General features: G+C 40.4%; 1 protein-coding gene across 7 annotated transcripts in view; it reads left to right on the top strand.

Annotated features, from left to right (window-relative positions):
- Positions 1-8,842: 8,842 nt before the first annotated feature.
- IBTK (inhibitor of Bruton tyrosine kinase) overlaps positions 8,843-15,628 on the top strand; it is a 58,983-nt gene continuing 52,197 nt past the window's right edge. For 3 of the 7 annotated variants that reach the window (XM_026121058.2, XM_026121057.2, XM_026121056.2), the window contains exon 1: positions 8,844-9,077. The gene's annotated coding sequence lies outside the window, so the exon portion shown is untranslated. Of the gene's footprint in view, positions 9,078-15,628 lie in introns of all 7 variants that reach the window. The other 4 variants (XR_010388258.1, XR_003262273.2, XM_026121055.2 and 1 more) reach the window with 2 other exon arrangements.

Raw genomic sequence — 15,628 nt, 5'->3', positions numbered from 1 at the left:
ATATTGCTAGAAGCAGTGTAAATAAACATTATAGAAAAGCATTGCATTTTCATGGCCGACAAACCTACAAATTCTTATGTAGGCAAAGAAAATGGGTCCATAAAGTCCACAAAATTTCTGACATGACTAAGAGGGAGCAGGTTTGGCAGAGCACACACGTTTGAAGACATTTCTATTTTGTTAAAAAATAAACTTGTTAAAAGCAAAAACTACATATGCTAGGCTACTTGGCTGATGCCTTGATCTGTTTTCCCATGGGTGTCCAAGATATTTCAGTCTTGTAAATTAACTAGCACAAACCACAGTCTTCAAAAGCGAATCAGGAGTTATAGTTCATCTTTGCCAAAACATAAATAGGAGCAAATCCTGCATCAGAATTCAACACTATGCCAAGACATACTTTATCTTCATTTTCAGTTTGGCAGCAGAGACTATTACTACAGCACAGATTACACAGAGCACATTAAAGAGAAAATTATTCCAAATCAAATATAAGCAGACCTCTTGCTCTTATTTACTAGGATCTTGGACTGAAATGTAAAGAAAAGATTTGTATAGATATGTATCATTTTGAATAGATCTAAGACATCTAATGCAAAATTTTGGTTAAAAAATCTACGCGGAAGATTATCGTCTGCAGACTTACCTCTAAACTGATTTAAATTTCATTGGAGTACCCTAAAATATGTAGTAATAGGCAAAAGAATGGATGCAACTGTGATAGGAAAAGAGAAAGCTGAAGCCTCTACCCCTTTACATGATTGAGAGTTCACACTGCATCAACCAGTGCTAGTAGAGGAGACAGAAGTCCACTTCAGTATTGATACCTGGAAGTAAAAAATTTGAAATAATCACAAATAACTACATCAAGCTTGGGATTACATTATAAAAACTTATACATTATTTGAGTCTATGAAATCCATCAAAAATCATGCATGCTTTTTGTAAAACCAGAACAAATCATATGAAGGATCATTTCCATCATGACTGCTAATGAACCATTTCACCTAATTTAATTTCAACAAAGTTTTAATAGCATATGAAAATGCAATTTTTTATAACACCAATATGCTCATGATAAGCCACTTTAAAGGCTATGACCATGGTTCCATGATGGGTCATATTAAAATAAAATGTGTATTTACACACAGTAGAACGACAGTTCATAGATATGTTGCTACTTGGATTTTGCTATTAGAATCCTCAACAGAAACTCAGACAGATGTACTGAAGTTGCTACAATTAAAGTTGAAAGCTATTAATCAGAAATCCTGAAATATTAAAAAAAAAATTCTAAATATTTCCTGATACATTATCCTGTCTGCAATATAATGTGCATATGCATGACCTTTTTAAAGTGGGCATAATTGATAGCTCGATAGGTTGGAATTACCTGAGAGGAAAAATGAACTCTTCTAATTTTAAAGTCTTTTTTCCACAATTTGGCATAGTTGTGTTTTAAAAAGTGTAGAAAGAAACTCTACACTACTCTACTTTTATATTTTCACTTGTACTTTCATTTGTAATTTCATCATACACTAAAGCAAAAATGAATCTCAAATTACAAGTACTGAAATATTTAGCATTTCTTATACAGGCTTTCATTCATAGGTCTCAGCATACTTTATACAGCCACAATCATATTCCCCCCCATTTTGCAGCGTAGTCAATGGTGAGAGATAGGCTCATGCAAGTGGCAATTTAAAGCAAGTAAGTTAAACTCATGTTTTGAGCAGTCCTAGTAGAGGAATCTATTCTTACTGATTCTACACGGAGATAGATCTCCTACCTTACATGCCCAGAGGGAGGAAGTGTGACTACTCTCCTCTCTTTCTGACACAATAGTTTTCCCAAAGATATTCAATGAGTCGCTGGCACAGCTGAAGCTAGCTCAACAGAGCAGCCTTGAGCTCTTGGCCTGCACTCAACATCTTCTCACATTGTGACCATTGCATACCCAACCCTTAATGACATAAACTAGAATAAAAGCTCAGAACATGATGGAAACAGCGGTGCTATAAAGTTTTCTTTACAGAATGACTCTGCTAAGCCAGTGAGCTGCTAACCAAATAAAATTGTCACATCATCTGAGTGTCAGAAAAGCTTTTAGACTGTAGATGGCACTGCAAAGTAAGCGGAAAAGTGTGTCTACTAGCTCTGGAGATTTTATTCTCTTAAGCTTTTTAATCTCCCAAGTACTCTTACATCACTGAGAAGACTGAGAAAGAAGTAAACTAAGGCCAAAGGAGTCCTGTCCAGTGGTGATGTAAAGGGAAGGCCATGCTCTCTTTGCCAACCTACCATTTAATGCTGTTCTGTCCCATTTGTGGAACTAACACGTCCCAATACAACAATCATAGCCCCTAATGTTTCACCGGGTGGTGGGTCACTGCAGGTGTGGATGGGAGCAGTGACTCCAGCTGATCCTGGCTCCCCTAGGTCACAAAGCCACAGCAGGACAACCCAGGTGCCCAGACGCCACTTCAGCTGGGCCATGAACTCCTGCAGAAGGCATGAATGTAGCCAGCTGAGAGTGCAGTGGCAGGCTCTGAGGGGCAGGCTGCATGCCCATGTCTGCTGTGCTGTGAAGTGCATCCTGACCTGCTATGCTTCGCAGAGCACGTGGCAGTACGCGGGCAAGCTCTTCCATACAGACCGAGTGCAGCTGGACTGTGCCTTTCAGGTGCTCTCAGATAATGCTGCTGCCAGTCTCTCAGAGTGCCAGACAAGGGTGTCAGACACCTTGTTCAGGAATAGCACCAACACAGACCAAACAAAACATCTTGGTGTTCATGGTCATAAAAGATCAGCTGCACTGTAAACAGGATGCTGACCTACTCTTTACTAGTATCTCTTTAAATAACTTTTTTTTTCTTTTCATCATCAGTAGGTGGCAAGAAAGGCAGTGTCTCTCTGTTCCCACAAATTCAGAAGCTATTAACAGATCCTCCATGCCTCCTAGTCCCCATCCTCCTTCCTCTCCTCCATCTGAGAGACTGTCACAGGGCCAAGTGCATTATTTGTGACAGCTAAGAAGTAAGAGATGTGCACTGGAAAGCCCTAGTAAGCCCAAGAAGACATTTCTGGTTATGCTGTCCCTCTGTTCATCTCTCCCTTCTAGAGGAGGGTAATGCTCTGAGGTAGTCTGCAGTCTTGCACCTTTCACTCATGAAGATCAGGGTGGGAAGAAGATGTGCAGGCAAGACAGACCACAAATTGAATTTTCTTGCTGTGCTTATAACCGTAAATTCCCCACAGTGTAACACTGTGTTTAAAATCATGCTGTTCTGCAAAATATTAAAGTCATGACAGATAATACATATGAAATGGGCATTATAGTTTCTGATTGTATTAAAAATTATATTCCAGTCACTGAAAGCAGCTGTCTCTTGAACTGTTCCCATAAATAATTGTCTTTACTTTGTAGGGTATGCAAATACCATTTCTTTTGATGTACATTGTGCCCTTTTGCAATTTTTTTTTTTTCTTTTGCAAATACAGCAATTCTGCACAAAGGTGGGACAGTGTTTTCCCACGACATGCAGCTCATATCACTCATAGTAAACTACGCTGAGTATCTGGTCTAGTATAAAAACAGAAAATACACCTTGGATATCAGAAATGCTCTCAAGGTCTAATTAGACAAGATGGAAATTTTATGAATTCAAGAAGAGATCTCAGCATCTGACACGTCACGGCTTTAAGGAAGTTCCTATTCTTGTGAGAGGAAGAGCCTGCTTTGCTAGAACCATGGATCGTTGAGTAAAAGGTCCCGGGTAAGCTTCTGGGTGCTCACTGCATCTTCATTTCCTACTTTACCTTCAGAGGGGAACCGAGCAGACTTCAGGGAGTCCCCATACTTCACCATCCTTTCCATGCTATTTTATCTTCAGATTTCTGCTCCACTTTTTCTCAGACAGTATGGGTACATGGAATTTAGTAACCCTCTCACTTTGAGTAAGAGGATAGACTTTCTTAAGCAAGACACACACATATTCATTATAAATTTGGAGATGCTTTACTGGTACAAGAATGCTTCTTTTGAGTATGTGGCTATCTGAGAAATAAATAGTAGTTTGGGTTTTTTTGCATGGAAAAGCACAAGCCTTCCCTGTAAGACTTATTATGTGAATCTTCCTCTACTAGTTCTGTGATAAAAATTTCACAGTATTTTATATTCTTTTGCTCTCTTCAAGTCCATAAAACAGAAAGACCATCTGGATTCATGAGGAACTTATTCAGTGTCAGCAGAAGGTAAGCCTAGAGTTGATTAATTTTTTCTTCAGCAGAAAATATTACTGCTGCCAATAAGAATTATTACTCAAGGCTCCAGAGGACACTGATAATAATTAGGCCAGCTAAAGCATATAAATAGAAATGTGAAGGAGGAAATCTGTCACTAGACACTTTAGCTGAAAAGGAATCACAGAATCACAGAACATTTGAGGTTGGAAGGGACCTCTGGAAATCATCTAGTCCAACCCCCCGGCTCAAGCAGGATCACCTAGAGCACGTTGCCCATGATCGCGTCCAGGTGGGTTTTGAATATTTCTGAGGAAGGAGACTCCACAACCTCTCTGCGCAACCTGTTCCACTGCTCTGTCACCCTCACAGTAAAGTTTTTCCTCATGTTCAGACAGAACTTCCTGTGTTTCAGTTTGTGCCCGTTGCCTCTCATCCTATCACTAGGCACCACTGAAAAGAGTCTGGCCCCATCCTTTCCACACCTTCCCTTCAGATACTTACACACATTGATAAGATCCCCTCTCAGTCTTCTCTTCTCCAGGCTGAACAGTCCCAGCTCTCTCAGCCTTTCCTCATAGGGGAGATGCTCCAGTCCCTTAATCATCTTTGTAGCCTACGCTGGACTCTCTCCAGTAGTGCCATGTCTCTCTTGTACCTAGGAGCCCAGAATGGGACACAGGACTCCAGGTGTGGCCTCACCAGGGCTGAGTAGAGGGGGACGATCGCCTCCCTCAACCTGCTGGCAGCACTTTTCCTAATGTAGCCCAGGATACTATTGGCCTTCCTGGCCACAGGGGCACATTACTGACTCATGGTTAACTTGTGCACCAGGTCTCCCAGGGCCTTCTCCACAGAGCTGCTTTCCAGCAGGTCAACCCCCAGCCTGTACTGATGCCTGGGGTTATTCCTCCCTAGGTGCAGGACCCTGCACTTGCCTTTGTTGAACTTCATGAGGTTCCTCTCTGTCCAACTCTCCAGCCTGTCCAGGTCCCTCTGAATGGCAGCACAGCCCTCTGGTGTATCAGCCACTCCTCCCAGGTTTGTATCATCAGCAACCTTGCTGCGGGTGCACTCTGTCCCTTCATCCAGGTCATTGATGAAGAAGCGGAACAATACTGGACCCAGTACTGACCCCTGGGGGACACCGCTAGCTACAGGCCTCCAAGTAGACTTTGCATCACTGATCACAACCCTCTGAGCTCTGCCTTTCAGCCAGTTCTCAGTCCACCTCACTGTCCACTCATCTAACCTGCACTTCTTGAGCTTGCCTATGAGGATGTTATAGGAGACTGTGTCAAAAGTCTTGCTGAAGTCAAGGTAGACAGCATCCACTGCTCTCCCCTCATCTACCCAGCTAGTCATCCCATTGTAGAAGGCTATCAGATCGGTTAAGTATGATTTCCCCTTGGTGAATCCATGCTGACTACTCCTGATGACCTTCTTTTCCTCTACATGCTTAGAGATGACATCCAGGACAAACTGTTCCATCACCTTTCCAGGGATGGAGGTGAGGCTGACTGGCTTGTAGTTCCCTGGGCCCTCCTTCTAAAAAGAAAAAAATATAATTACTGTCTTGTTTGATATACAGACTGAACTTTTCAATTACTGGCTGAAAAACTAAGTATCATTTTTTTTCAACATTCAGAATCAGTCTCAGAAATCTGTTATGTGATTGTTACAGTAATAGCATAAAGCGCAGAGCCCATTTTTTCCCTACTGTGACTTACACCTCCTCTTTTAATTCTTACATTAACTGAAGTCTGGTGCAGCAGACGAGCCATGCAACTTTACCTCAATATTCCTACAAACCATTCTGGATGGATAGATATGATTCATAAGTTGCCAGAAAATTGTCTAACTGGGGTAATGTCCTCCCTATAGCCTAGTTTCATCTCCCCTGACCTTAAATGAGTACTACGTTTTGAGCACAGCCAACCTCCAACCCCTTAAGAGTCAATGAAAGAGACACATACTAATAGAAAACATACATTCTAGATGCTAATGAAGCCTCTCAGAATTGAAATTCCTCCTAAAATTTTAAGATTTTTTACTTTAAGTCTAGAACTGCTATAATAAGTAAAAATGGTGGTGGGAGAAACACTTTTTTCCTGTAAGATAATTAGATGCTTATTAGTGATCATTCAGACCTTTCCACTACTGACTGAAAAAAACAGACCAACAGTTCCTAATTGTCAGGCACTTAATACATTCTTCAAGCATCCAAAAATCTGACTGTTTGCAGAATCCAATTAGGAAGAATTCTCAGTGACTTGTTATTAACTTTTCATCTTCATTGCTTTTAATTTCTTCTGAAAGGCTTAAAATGGAGTAGTTTTCCACAACACTGTCATTTTCCCTTGGTTAAAAAAACCCAGTAACTTAAACAGAGGCTCAGCTTAACCTGTCTGAGCTATTTTTGTGTTATAATGAGTTACCTTAGCACCTCAAAATATCTCAGCAAATCAAACTTTATCATCCTGATTCTGCTAATGATATTCATCAGTAAGCTGCTTTTGCAGAGGCCGAGCAAGACAGCAGGGACTCCTATTTTTGACCTATGAGATGGAGACATTTTAAAAGAACTGTCAAGAATAAACAATAGATAAAGTATTTAATATCCTATTTTTCCATCAAGATAGCTAAACTCCTGCCAAGAAGATCAAAACTCTTGCATATAAACACATTACTAAAAGCTTGTTAGTTACTCTATCAAGTTTTTGACTCACCCAGACACACTCCATAATGAGTCCTATTCACGAATTAAGTTTTCTATTCTTCGTGACAATATCTTGAGCTGTGTGAAAGAGCAAGCACCTAAAGTGCAGTCCAACTTGTTGGAAATTGTTTGTCTCATACATAATCTTTTACTGTTGTCTTGGGTCTTGCTGTATTTTAAGCCTCTTGATCCTGCCACTGTACTGTTTACCTGTGCAAAGGATGCCTGTTTCAGCTAGTTGCTTGACTTTATTATACAACAAAGCCTTTTTTGTGACTGACTTCAGCTGTATTTGGATCTCCTCGTTACCCCACATGGTCATTAGTGTCTGCATGCCAGCTGGCAGTATACTTGTAGAAAGGCCATTTCTGAGATATGCTTATGATTGAAGCAGAAAGCAGCTGATCACTAGGAAAATAATGCATAAATAAATTTCACATAGCATGCAGTTACAGAGGTGAATGACTGTTAGCAAGCGGAACCTTTGCACAGGGAAACAGAGAAAGCGGACTGCACAGTTCACATTAGCAGAGTCATATGACATGGATAAAATTGCGTGTGATTCACCTACAGACAATTTCTACTCTTGCTTTTCCCCCAGATTGATCTGCTGCAGAATAACACAGATAACTTTTTTCAGCTTCAAATATTTTGTGGTTAAAAATTAACTAGGTTGTTCTTAACTCTGCATCACTCTTCAGTTGCACCACTCAAGGGAAGAATTATGGCTTTCACAGAAATGCATAGGCAATTTGGACATATATATGGCCTGTATTCCCTTTCTACTTTGGAAAAATTGATGTGTGATTTTTTTACCATGCATTTTACGTTATATACTGTTTGTCTTATTTCCCAGCCTGCCACTTTAAGATGTTAAATCCTAATTATGTTCCAGATTAACCTGTAATCAGTACCTTCTGTTACATCATTCAAGCCATTAATTAAAAAGCTGAATTGAATTGAGCCCTTAGGGAGTTTACTTGAGAAGCCTATCGAGTGAACCATAGACGATTACTTTGTGAGAGCAATTTTTCAAATCCTCATGTACATATCAAGCTTGCTTATGAGACTGCCCTCTGGGTTAGTGTCAAAGGCTTCACCAAAATCAAGCTGCATGCTATAAATTAGGCCACTCACTCTGTCAAAGAAGGAAATTATATTGGCCTAAAACAACTTGTTCTTGACAAGGCCTCCTCAGTGCTGTCACTTCAGTACTTTGTAGAGATGCGCAGAATGATTATTTATCTATTTGCTTTAGTGTCTTCCTGGAGGCTGGGAGAAGCACTGGTTTGCCTAGATATCCTCTCTCCTTCCTCACAGCCAGGCACAGCGCTCCTCCCCACTTTCCCCACAATAGCCTCTGATTTTCGTGAGGTTAACAATGCTTCAAAGGCAGCTTTTGCTTTTTTTCTTAGGCAGGCATCTGCTTCATTTAACTACTGCTTAACATGGTTTTACAATACTCCAGCCAATGCTTCCAGTTACATGTTAAAAACACTTTAGGTAAGCATCTAGCCATGGTTTTCTTTTTTCAGTACAGCCTGAAAGAAAAAGGGCACAGAAACACCTCGGCTTTCCCTCATTCGCGCGGTATTTCCCGAAGGACCTCCGCTGCCCGCTTTTCCCTCTTTCCTCTAACTACCTGCACCTCCCCCCTCGCTCCGTATGCACCCCCCCAGACGTTAACCGTTTCCGTTTGAACCCTCGCGCACCACGGAACGGCCGTGACGTCACCGCTCCATTCCCCCACCCCTGCCGCCGGCTGAGCGCGCTGCCGGGCCCGCCCCCTGACCCGGCCTGTCAGTCAATCCGGGCTCCGCGGTGGCGGAGGGGGGGCGGGGGCAAGGCGGTAGCCGCAGCCAATGGGCGCGCGAGGTGAGGCGGCGCCGCCGCCAATCCGCTGCTTGCTTCTTCGGGGGTGCGGCGGTTGCTCTGCTTGTCCCTGGTTCTGCGTCGTTGGTCCCGGCTGCTGCCGCTGCCACCGTCGCCGTGTGAGGGTTCGCGCGAGCCGCAGCAGCCTGGCCCTGCCCCTGTCCCGGTGTCACTGAGGATGAGTTGCCGCGCTGCCCAGCGCGCATCCCGTCCCGCTCGCCCCAGCCCCTTCATCTAGCGACTGGTGAGGGCGGGCCGCGTCCTGCTGATGTGTGCGGGGGGGGGAAGGGGGGCGCCCGGCGGAGGGGCTGGCGCGGGGGACGGGACCGCAGCGGCAGCTGGGAGAAGGGATAAGGCCGCTGAAGGGACGAGGCCGGGGCAGGCAGCCACGCAGGCTGGGAGGGGACCTGCTCGAGGCGGAAGAGCGGCTCGGCCGCTTGTTCTGCTGAGTACTCTGTTGTCGCTGGCCGCCGCCCGGCTACGTGCAGATGTGTAATGAGAGCCGAAACGGGCACCTTCACCCCTCCACTCCCGCCTCTGCCTGGCGCTTGGAAACGGTTCAGTCTCCCTCCCCCCCACCCGGCAGCCTCTGCCTGGCTTCCTCAGCTGGAGATTCCCGGGAGGTCTTTCGTGTTTCTGAAGTTCTTGGCGATATTTATTTGTGGCCTTTAGTTAGCAGCTCTCAGTGTTACTGGCTCTGGACAGCAGAGATAGCAGAGAGCTGAAATCTTACAGTTAGTTTTAAAGGATGTTTCCATGCTGTCTTCTTAGGGGCCAACCACTGAATCTTTAAAATCTGGTCCTTTTTTTGTTGAGGTGGTCAGTCGGTCTGTCTGTCCTCATGGAAACTGACCACGACTTGTGTTTTTGTTGTTGGTGGTGGTGTTTCTTTTTCTTTTTCTTTTTCTTTCTTTTTTTTTTAGCAAGTTGATGTGGTTATTCTTTAAAGATACTTTGCTGAATATTCTGAGTTCCTCACCTCTTCTTAAGACTTGATATATTTATCTGATGGAGTTTTAAGTACAGTGAAATGCTAGAAAACATTTTTCAGTTCATTGCTGTTGATTTGTGTTTTACTGACACACAGATAATTGAAGATCTATAGCAAGGTCCCAGTGTATTGTGGAAGTGTCTACAACTGCACTTACTATACTTTTGTGTATACCCCTTTCTGTATGTTTTAATTGTTTGATAGTGTTAAGTTATTAAGCATCATTAACTTTATCTGTTTCTAGATGTGCCAAGCACAATATTTTGGTTCACTGTTTATTCACTCTTAGCATAGATACGTGGTTATTTCTGACAAATAGATCTGCTCTGAGGTGTTGTAGCTGAATTTAGCTACCAACAGTGCTTTGGTGTTTGTTACAAATTAAAGACACACACATCTGTCTATTGTTTGTTAGCACTATTAGGAGCAAATGGACTAGAGCTGCTGGATTCTCTTAAAGAAAGTAGATATAATGCTAAAAGAGCTGAATCATTGAACATCTCATCCTGACAAGAATTATTCTCTCATTGCTATGACAGCAGAAGTCACAAAAAGTCTGTAGAGAACCTCTAACTATTTACCGGGGGATACCAAGTGGTGATACAGAGGCCTGTGGCCTTGTAATCAAAACAGCTTCGATCTCCCAAGGCCCAGGGGATGTAGCAGGCATGGTAGAACCCGGTATTTCCTAAATGAAGTTGAATTTTGTCTGAATCTTTACATTTAGTCAGGTCACGTTTACTTAAAACTTGCCAGATTGTTTGTCTAATGCATTCTGAGAAACATTCTGACAATTCTACAATACCTGTGGGTAGCCTCATTAATGTTCAACTTAAAATTTTAAGTGCTTCCTGACGTATAACCTTAATCTCCTACGCAGAACCGATGATGACTTATCCCACTGTCAGGGGTACACTCAAGTATATTTTACAGGGGATTGAATAACATAGATTTATGCCCAGACTTCCAACAAACATGCAGAGAATTTCTGAATACATTAGACTGTGTGTGAATATATAGTCTTCCGAGTAGAAATTAGTAATCTAGTTGTTCTTTAAGGCCTTGGAAAATGTGCTGCTTGTAGCTGAAGGGTGTGTTTACTGTTATTTATCTGGCAATTTATCTATGTTCAGTGGTTTCTTGGAATGTATCCTTGAGGATATATTGCTCCAAGTTAGTGCTACATTTCTTATATTACTTCCCAGTTTCAATTTGTTAGTCACTCTTGTCAGATTCTAAACTGCTTCTTTAATGTGTATTAGTGAAAGTTACCTTTAGGTAAGGATACAGTCAACAGAAAACCCTGGAAAATCAGTAACAAATAACCTTGGCTTTGATTCTGTAAGCTTTAGATTTGTCTTTTGATTAGTTTGCTAATCAGGTAGCCTGCATTGTGAAATGTGTTTTGCATACAAATATTTTTAGGATTTCCATGCTATTATGGTTACAGATCTTCTATAATGTTATGAAATGAGTGTGAATGGACCTACTTGAAGAATATTATTAAACATTACCATGCTTGTTAAACAAAACAAGAAATCTTTAAGAACCCTCAATACCCGTGTAAGGATGGGCTTACCTACTTGAATTTTAAGATGTTGCCAGTCATAACTGTCTTCATTTAAGTGTCTAGCAACGTAATATTCCAGAGAATATTGAATGGATTTTTCCTTTCTAAAAGCCATAATGCTTACACTATTTGAAAAAAAGGAGGGGTTGTTGACAAAGCTATACATTTTGTGTGATAAATTATCCTTTTATACAGTACCTTCATAGGAAAAAAAAAAAATCTGTAAATAATAGGAGGCATGCTTCTAATACCTGTTTTTTTAGAAGTGAAAGCTATGCTAAATATGTAAGTAAGTTCTACTGTATATTTTAAGGCCGCCTGTCCTGAAGTGCTTATGCTAGCAATAGAAACAGTATTTTTGGTGGTAATTAAAAATCTTTGGATTTTGAATTTATGGAACAGAGATTGATTCTTAGTTGTGTTGCAGGACAGCCAAATACTAAATAATTTTCCACTAAGTGCATTCTAGGTGTAATTGGTATTTAGAAAAAGCAATGCCACTAAAAATAATAAATAAAAAAAAAACACAGAAAAAACAGTGAATGGAATGAGGACAGGTTAAGCCAGTTTCATAGTCAAATAAAGTCTTGAGGAATATTTTCTTAATAAAGCTGCCTGAAGCTGGATTTCAATGCATTGTCACTAATTTAACAATTGAATTACTTAATGCAGCATACATGGAGGCTGTAAAACCAGCTATCTGTCTTTAAATGACACTGAGTTCTGAATATCTGAATCTCCTCTACCTCTTTACTCATTTCCTCCCCTTTTGGAGATCCTTGTATCTTGTGTTGAATCTTTGTGGAAATACTGTTAGGGAAAAAGATAATTGGGAATGTGTTGGTGGAGAACATGGTCTTACAGATGCAAGAATGAACATTCTGGCATTTTTCTTCATCTAGTAACTTGTGATACCTCTGTGCTAAATATCATATAATATAAGTATCAGGGGAAAAAGTAGAAACCCACTTGCTGCAGAAATAAAGACTAAAACTTCTTTGTGATACTTTGGGTGTTGTTTTAATATGTCCACTTGCTGTTTTTCTTTTTTTCTCCCTCTGAACTTTTTTCTTAAATGAAATTGTTAATTAGGTAAGTTTTTTAAAAGAACTTGAATTCCAGCACAAAAATATTGAATAAGATTTTTATCTTTCAAACGATTTATTTCTCTCAATAATTACAGCTTTAGGAAGAGACTGGTATTGTAACATGGATGTCATTAGTGGTAAGAAGCCTATAGAAATGTCTGCAAATAAAAGCAGAGACACATAGTTGAGGGTGACATGTTCTAGATGTTCAGAGTTTAAAAATGCTGGTGCTCCTGCTCCTGTTTCATGCTTATTTTAGGTTTTGATCATTCAGCTGGGACTTGATATACTTTAGAGCTGAGCATTTGGGCAGCAATCACATGGTTTTCACAGATGTGAGCATCACTTTACAGTCCTGAGGCCTTGATTTTTAAGGTTTCATTTAAGGACCTGTTTCATTTTTGAAAATAGTTAGGTCTGATTATCAACCGTTTTTAGATGGTAGGTATAATAACTGTGTTCCTGGTGTGCCGGTCTATCACAAAGGGACAAACACTTGATCTAAAGCCTTCTGTCTCAAAACTTAAGGTATATATTAATTTGTCTAGTGATGTAATTTTATAGGAGGGCTGGGTTATAATGACTTATAAAGAAATAAATCAGATTCCAAATAGTTGCAATAAATATCATCACAAAGGATTTGTATGAGGTAGGCAGGATTTTATTTCTATCTAATTGCAGACTTCTCACTGTTAATATATGATTTGTTGTCTGCAGTATTTTAGTGTTTGGTATCTTAAACTAGAGTTCAGATGCTTTAAAGAAGCAGTTTTTCCCTGCCCTCTCTGTGCCTTCTTACTGACACAAGTTCTTGTGGAACCAGGGGCAGGGAATGATTTACTTTCTTCTCCATCATTTTCCTCATCCAGTTCACAGTGTCTTAAATGGATGAGTATGTTTGGCCAAGGGAAGGTATGACGTGGGCCAAGTCAGGACTGCTTCTCTGGGGGGTGGTGCCGTTTCATACCAGTTTAATTAACAGCTCAGTCAACTCTCCCTTGAGTATTTTTCACTTTATGTTCTTTTTATTTTCACTTTACATTCTCTGTAGTACCAGTAGGCATGTCTTAACAAAAGATGCTATTTAAGATGTGCTTATAGAATGACTTTTCCCATGTGGGCTATAATCCGAAGCCTGGTAGCACAGACAGTGGTAGCACTGATTATGATCTTTTAAGGGTTCTCTAGAGCATAGTATAGAAGGGAAGAATGTAGCTTTCATACAGTGATGCAAGGCTAGTGTAAAACTTACACTTCTTCCACAGAGTGATTTTTGTTGCCTAGTGAAGTATTGATGAAATATGACCAATTGATTTGAGGATAGTAGCACTTTAGATGCTTTTCCTATATATCTCCAAATATTTTAAAGAATTATTACTATTTAGAAAAGTGATGCATTGGAGATTTGAGGCTGCTGATTGCAATCACTTGTCATACTTTGATTCCTTGGGGCAGCAAGTTAGACTGTGTTTTAAAACTAAGGCTTCCTTTCCGGAATCTAACAGTGGTTCACTTTTCTGAACCCTTAGACTAGAAAGAAAAGGTGACTGGAGAACACATACAAGTGTAGGTTAAACTTTGCATGTTCTTGCAGAAGTCTGCATGTTGGCTGGAAAATGTAGGGTGAATGGAAGCTCACTGTCACAAATGTAAACTGAATTGTTGTGGTCAATTTTTGTCTCTGAAATACTTATGAATGTTACTCCTGGTTAGAGAGGAGTGACTAAATTTTAGTGAATAAAAACTACTATTACGTTTTTCATTTGCCTGCTATTTAAAATTGTTTTGAAAGTGCATACTGAATAACTTTGATCTGTGGATTACAATTCCAAGTATTTAATCTCTTCTGAATCAGGTGGAAAAAAAAATAATCATTTGAAGCTTTGTTATGAAATGTTTAAGTGAATACTGTTGGTTTGGAATTGTTTTTTTCCCTTGAAAGTTTAGATTCCATTGCTAGTGTTTGCTTTAAACTGGTTGCCTAAACTTGGTGGTGATATTGATATCAATTCCTAAAATAGAAGGAGAAGGACTGGGATTTCTGTTTTCCCTTCCAAGCAGACAAAGTAATCTTTCCCTGACATGTCTTTGCAGATAGAGATATTAATAAAATATGGATATGTATTCTGTGCCTGAAAAACAATGGAAGCTAAGTTCAAAAGGCTTTTTGAGGGAGGGCGAAGATTGGAATAGTTAGATCCAACTGTTACTTATAGTTGGATTTACAGTGACTGCTGAGTTGCAGTGGTAACATCTTTTTTTCTGAGGGCTTGTTAACATTCTTAGTTTTATTTATCCATTTTTCATGACGGCATTTTTCCACTCTACTTGTTGATAGAACAGTTTTAAATTCCATATTGGATAGCAAGCAAAACCATCAATGAATTTAGCAGAATGATTGAATATTACTTTAGGCAGTTTGAAACTTATGCTTGAAAAGATTGAAGTCTGAAGTTTTTGGGGGACTGAATAGCGGTTCATACTTAAATTGTACAGTGTATTAGTGATGTGCATAGTTTATTCTTGCTATTATAGATGGTTTTATGTATACTTTTATTGTGCTGTTCATACTTTGTGTACTGTAACAGTTTAAAACTTCACTGCGCTTGTTTAATAGGCTAGAGGGATGCTTGTCAGGCCTTCCTTACTTTTGAGAAAGTATATACCAAAAAAGATGGATATACTAAAGATAAGTACGCATAGATATGCAAAGAAATGGCTATATGCCCCAAACAATGAATATATTTGAATGAACAAGAATTTATATTTTCCTCCTGCTTTTTCCTCCTCCATTAGCCCTTCCAACCTCTAGAACTTCATTTCTTCCTGCCTATTCCAGGAACTTCAGACTGTAGCCCTGCACAAGTGATAAACATCTGAATTCACATCTCTTGACCCAAGTTGCTTTGCTTTGCTTTCTTACCTTCTCACCTTTGTCAGCGTCTCTGGGAGCTGTAGAGAGGAGCCTTCCTATTGATTCTGCAGAAATGATTTAGTAGGGGGATGGGTAAGAGTTCAGGCCGGGGAAGAGATAGTAGGGCATAATCCTTTTTGTGGTGGCTAGGGGAAGCTGGTGATCCTTCCGTCCTCCTGGGTGGGACTGACAAAGTTTTCTTCAGCCAAGGTGTACTCCACACCTGTTTGTT

The sequence above is a fragment of the Dromaius novaehollandiae genome, chromosome 3 (genome assembly GCF_036370855.1).
Source record: "Dromaius novaehollandiae isolate bDroNov1 chromosome 3, bDroNov1.hap1, whole genome shotgun sequence".
Taxonomy (NCBI): domain Eukaryota; kingdom Metazoa; phylum Chordata; class Aves; order Casuariiformes; family Dromaiidae; genus Dromaius; species Dromaius novaehollandiae.
The sequence above is the reverse complement of the archived record's forward strand: the minus strand, read 5'-3'. Positions and strand labels throughout refer to the sequence as shown.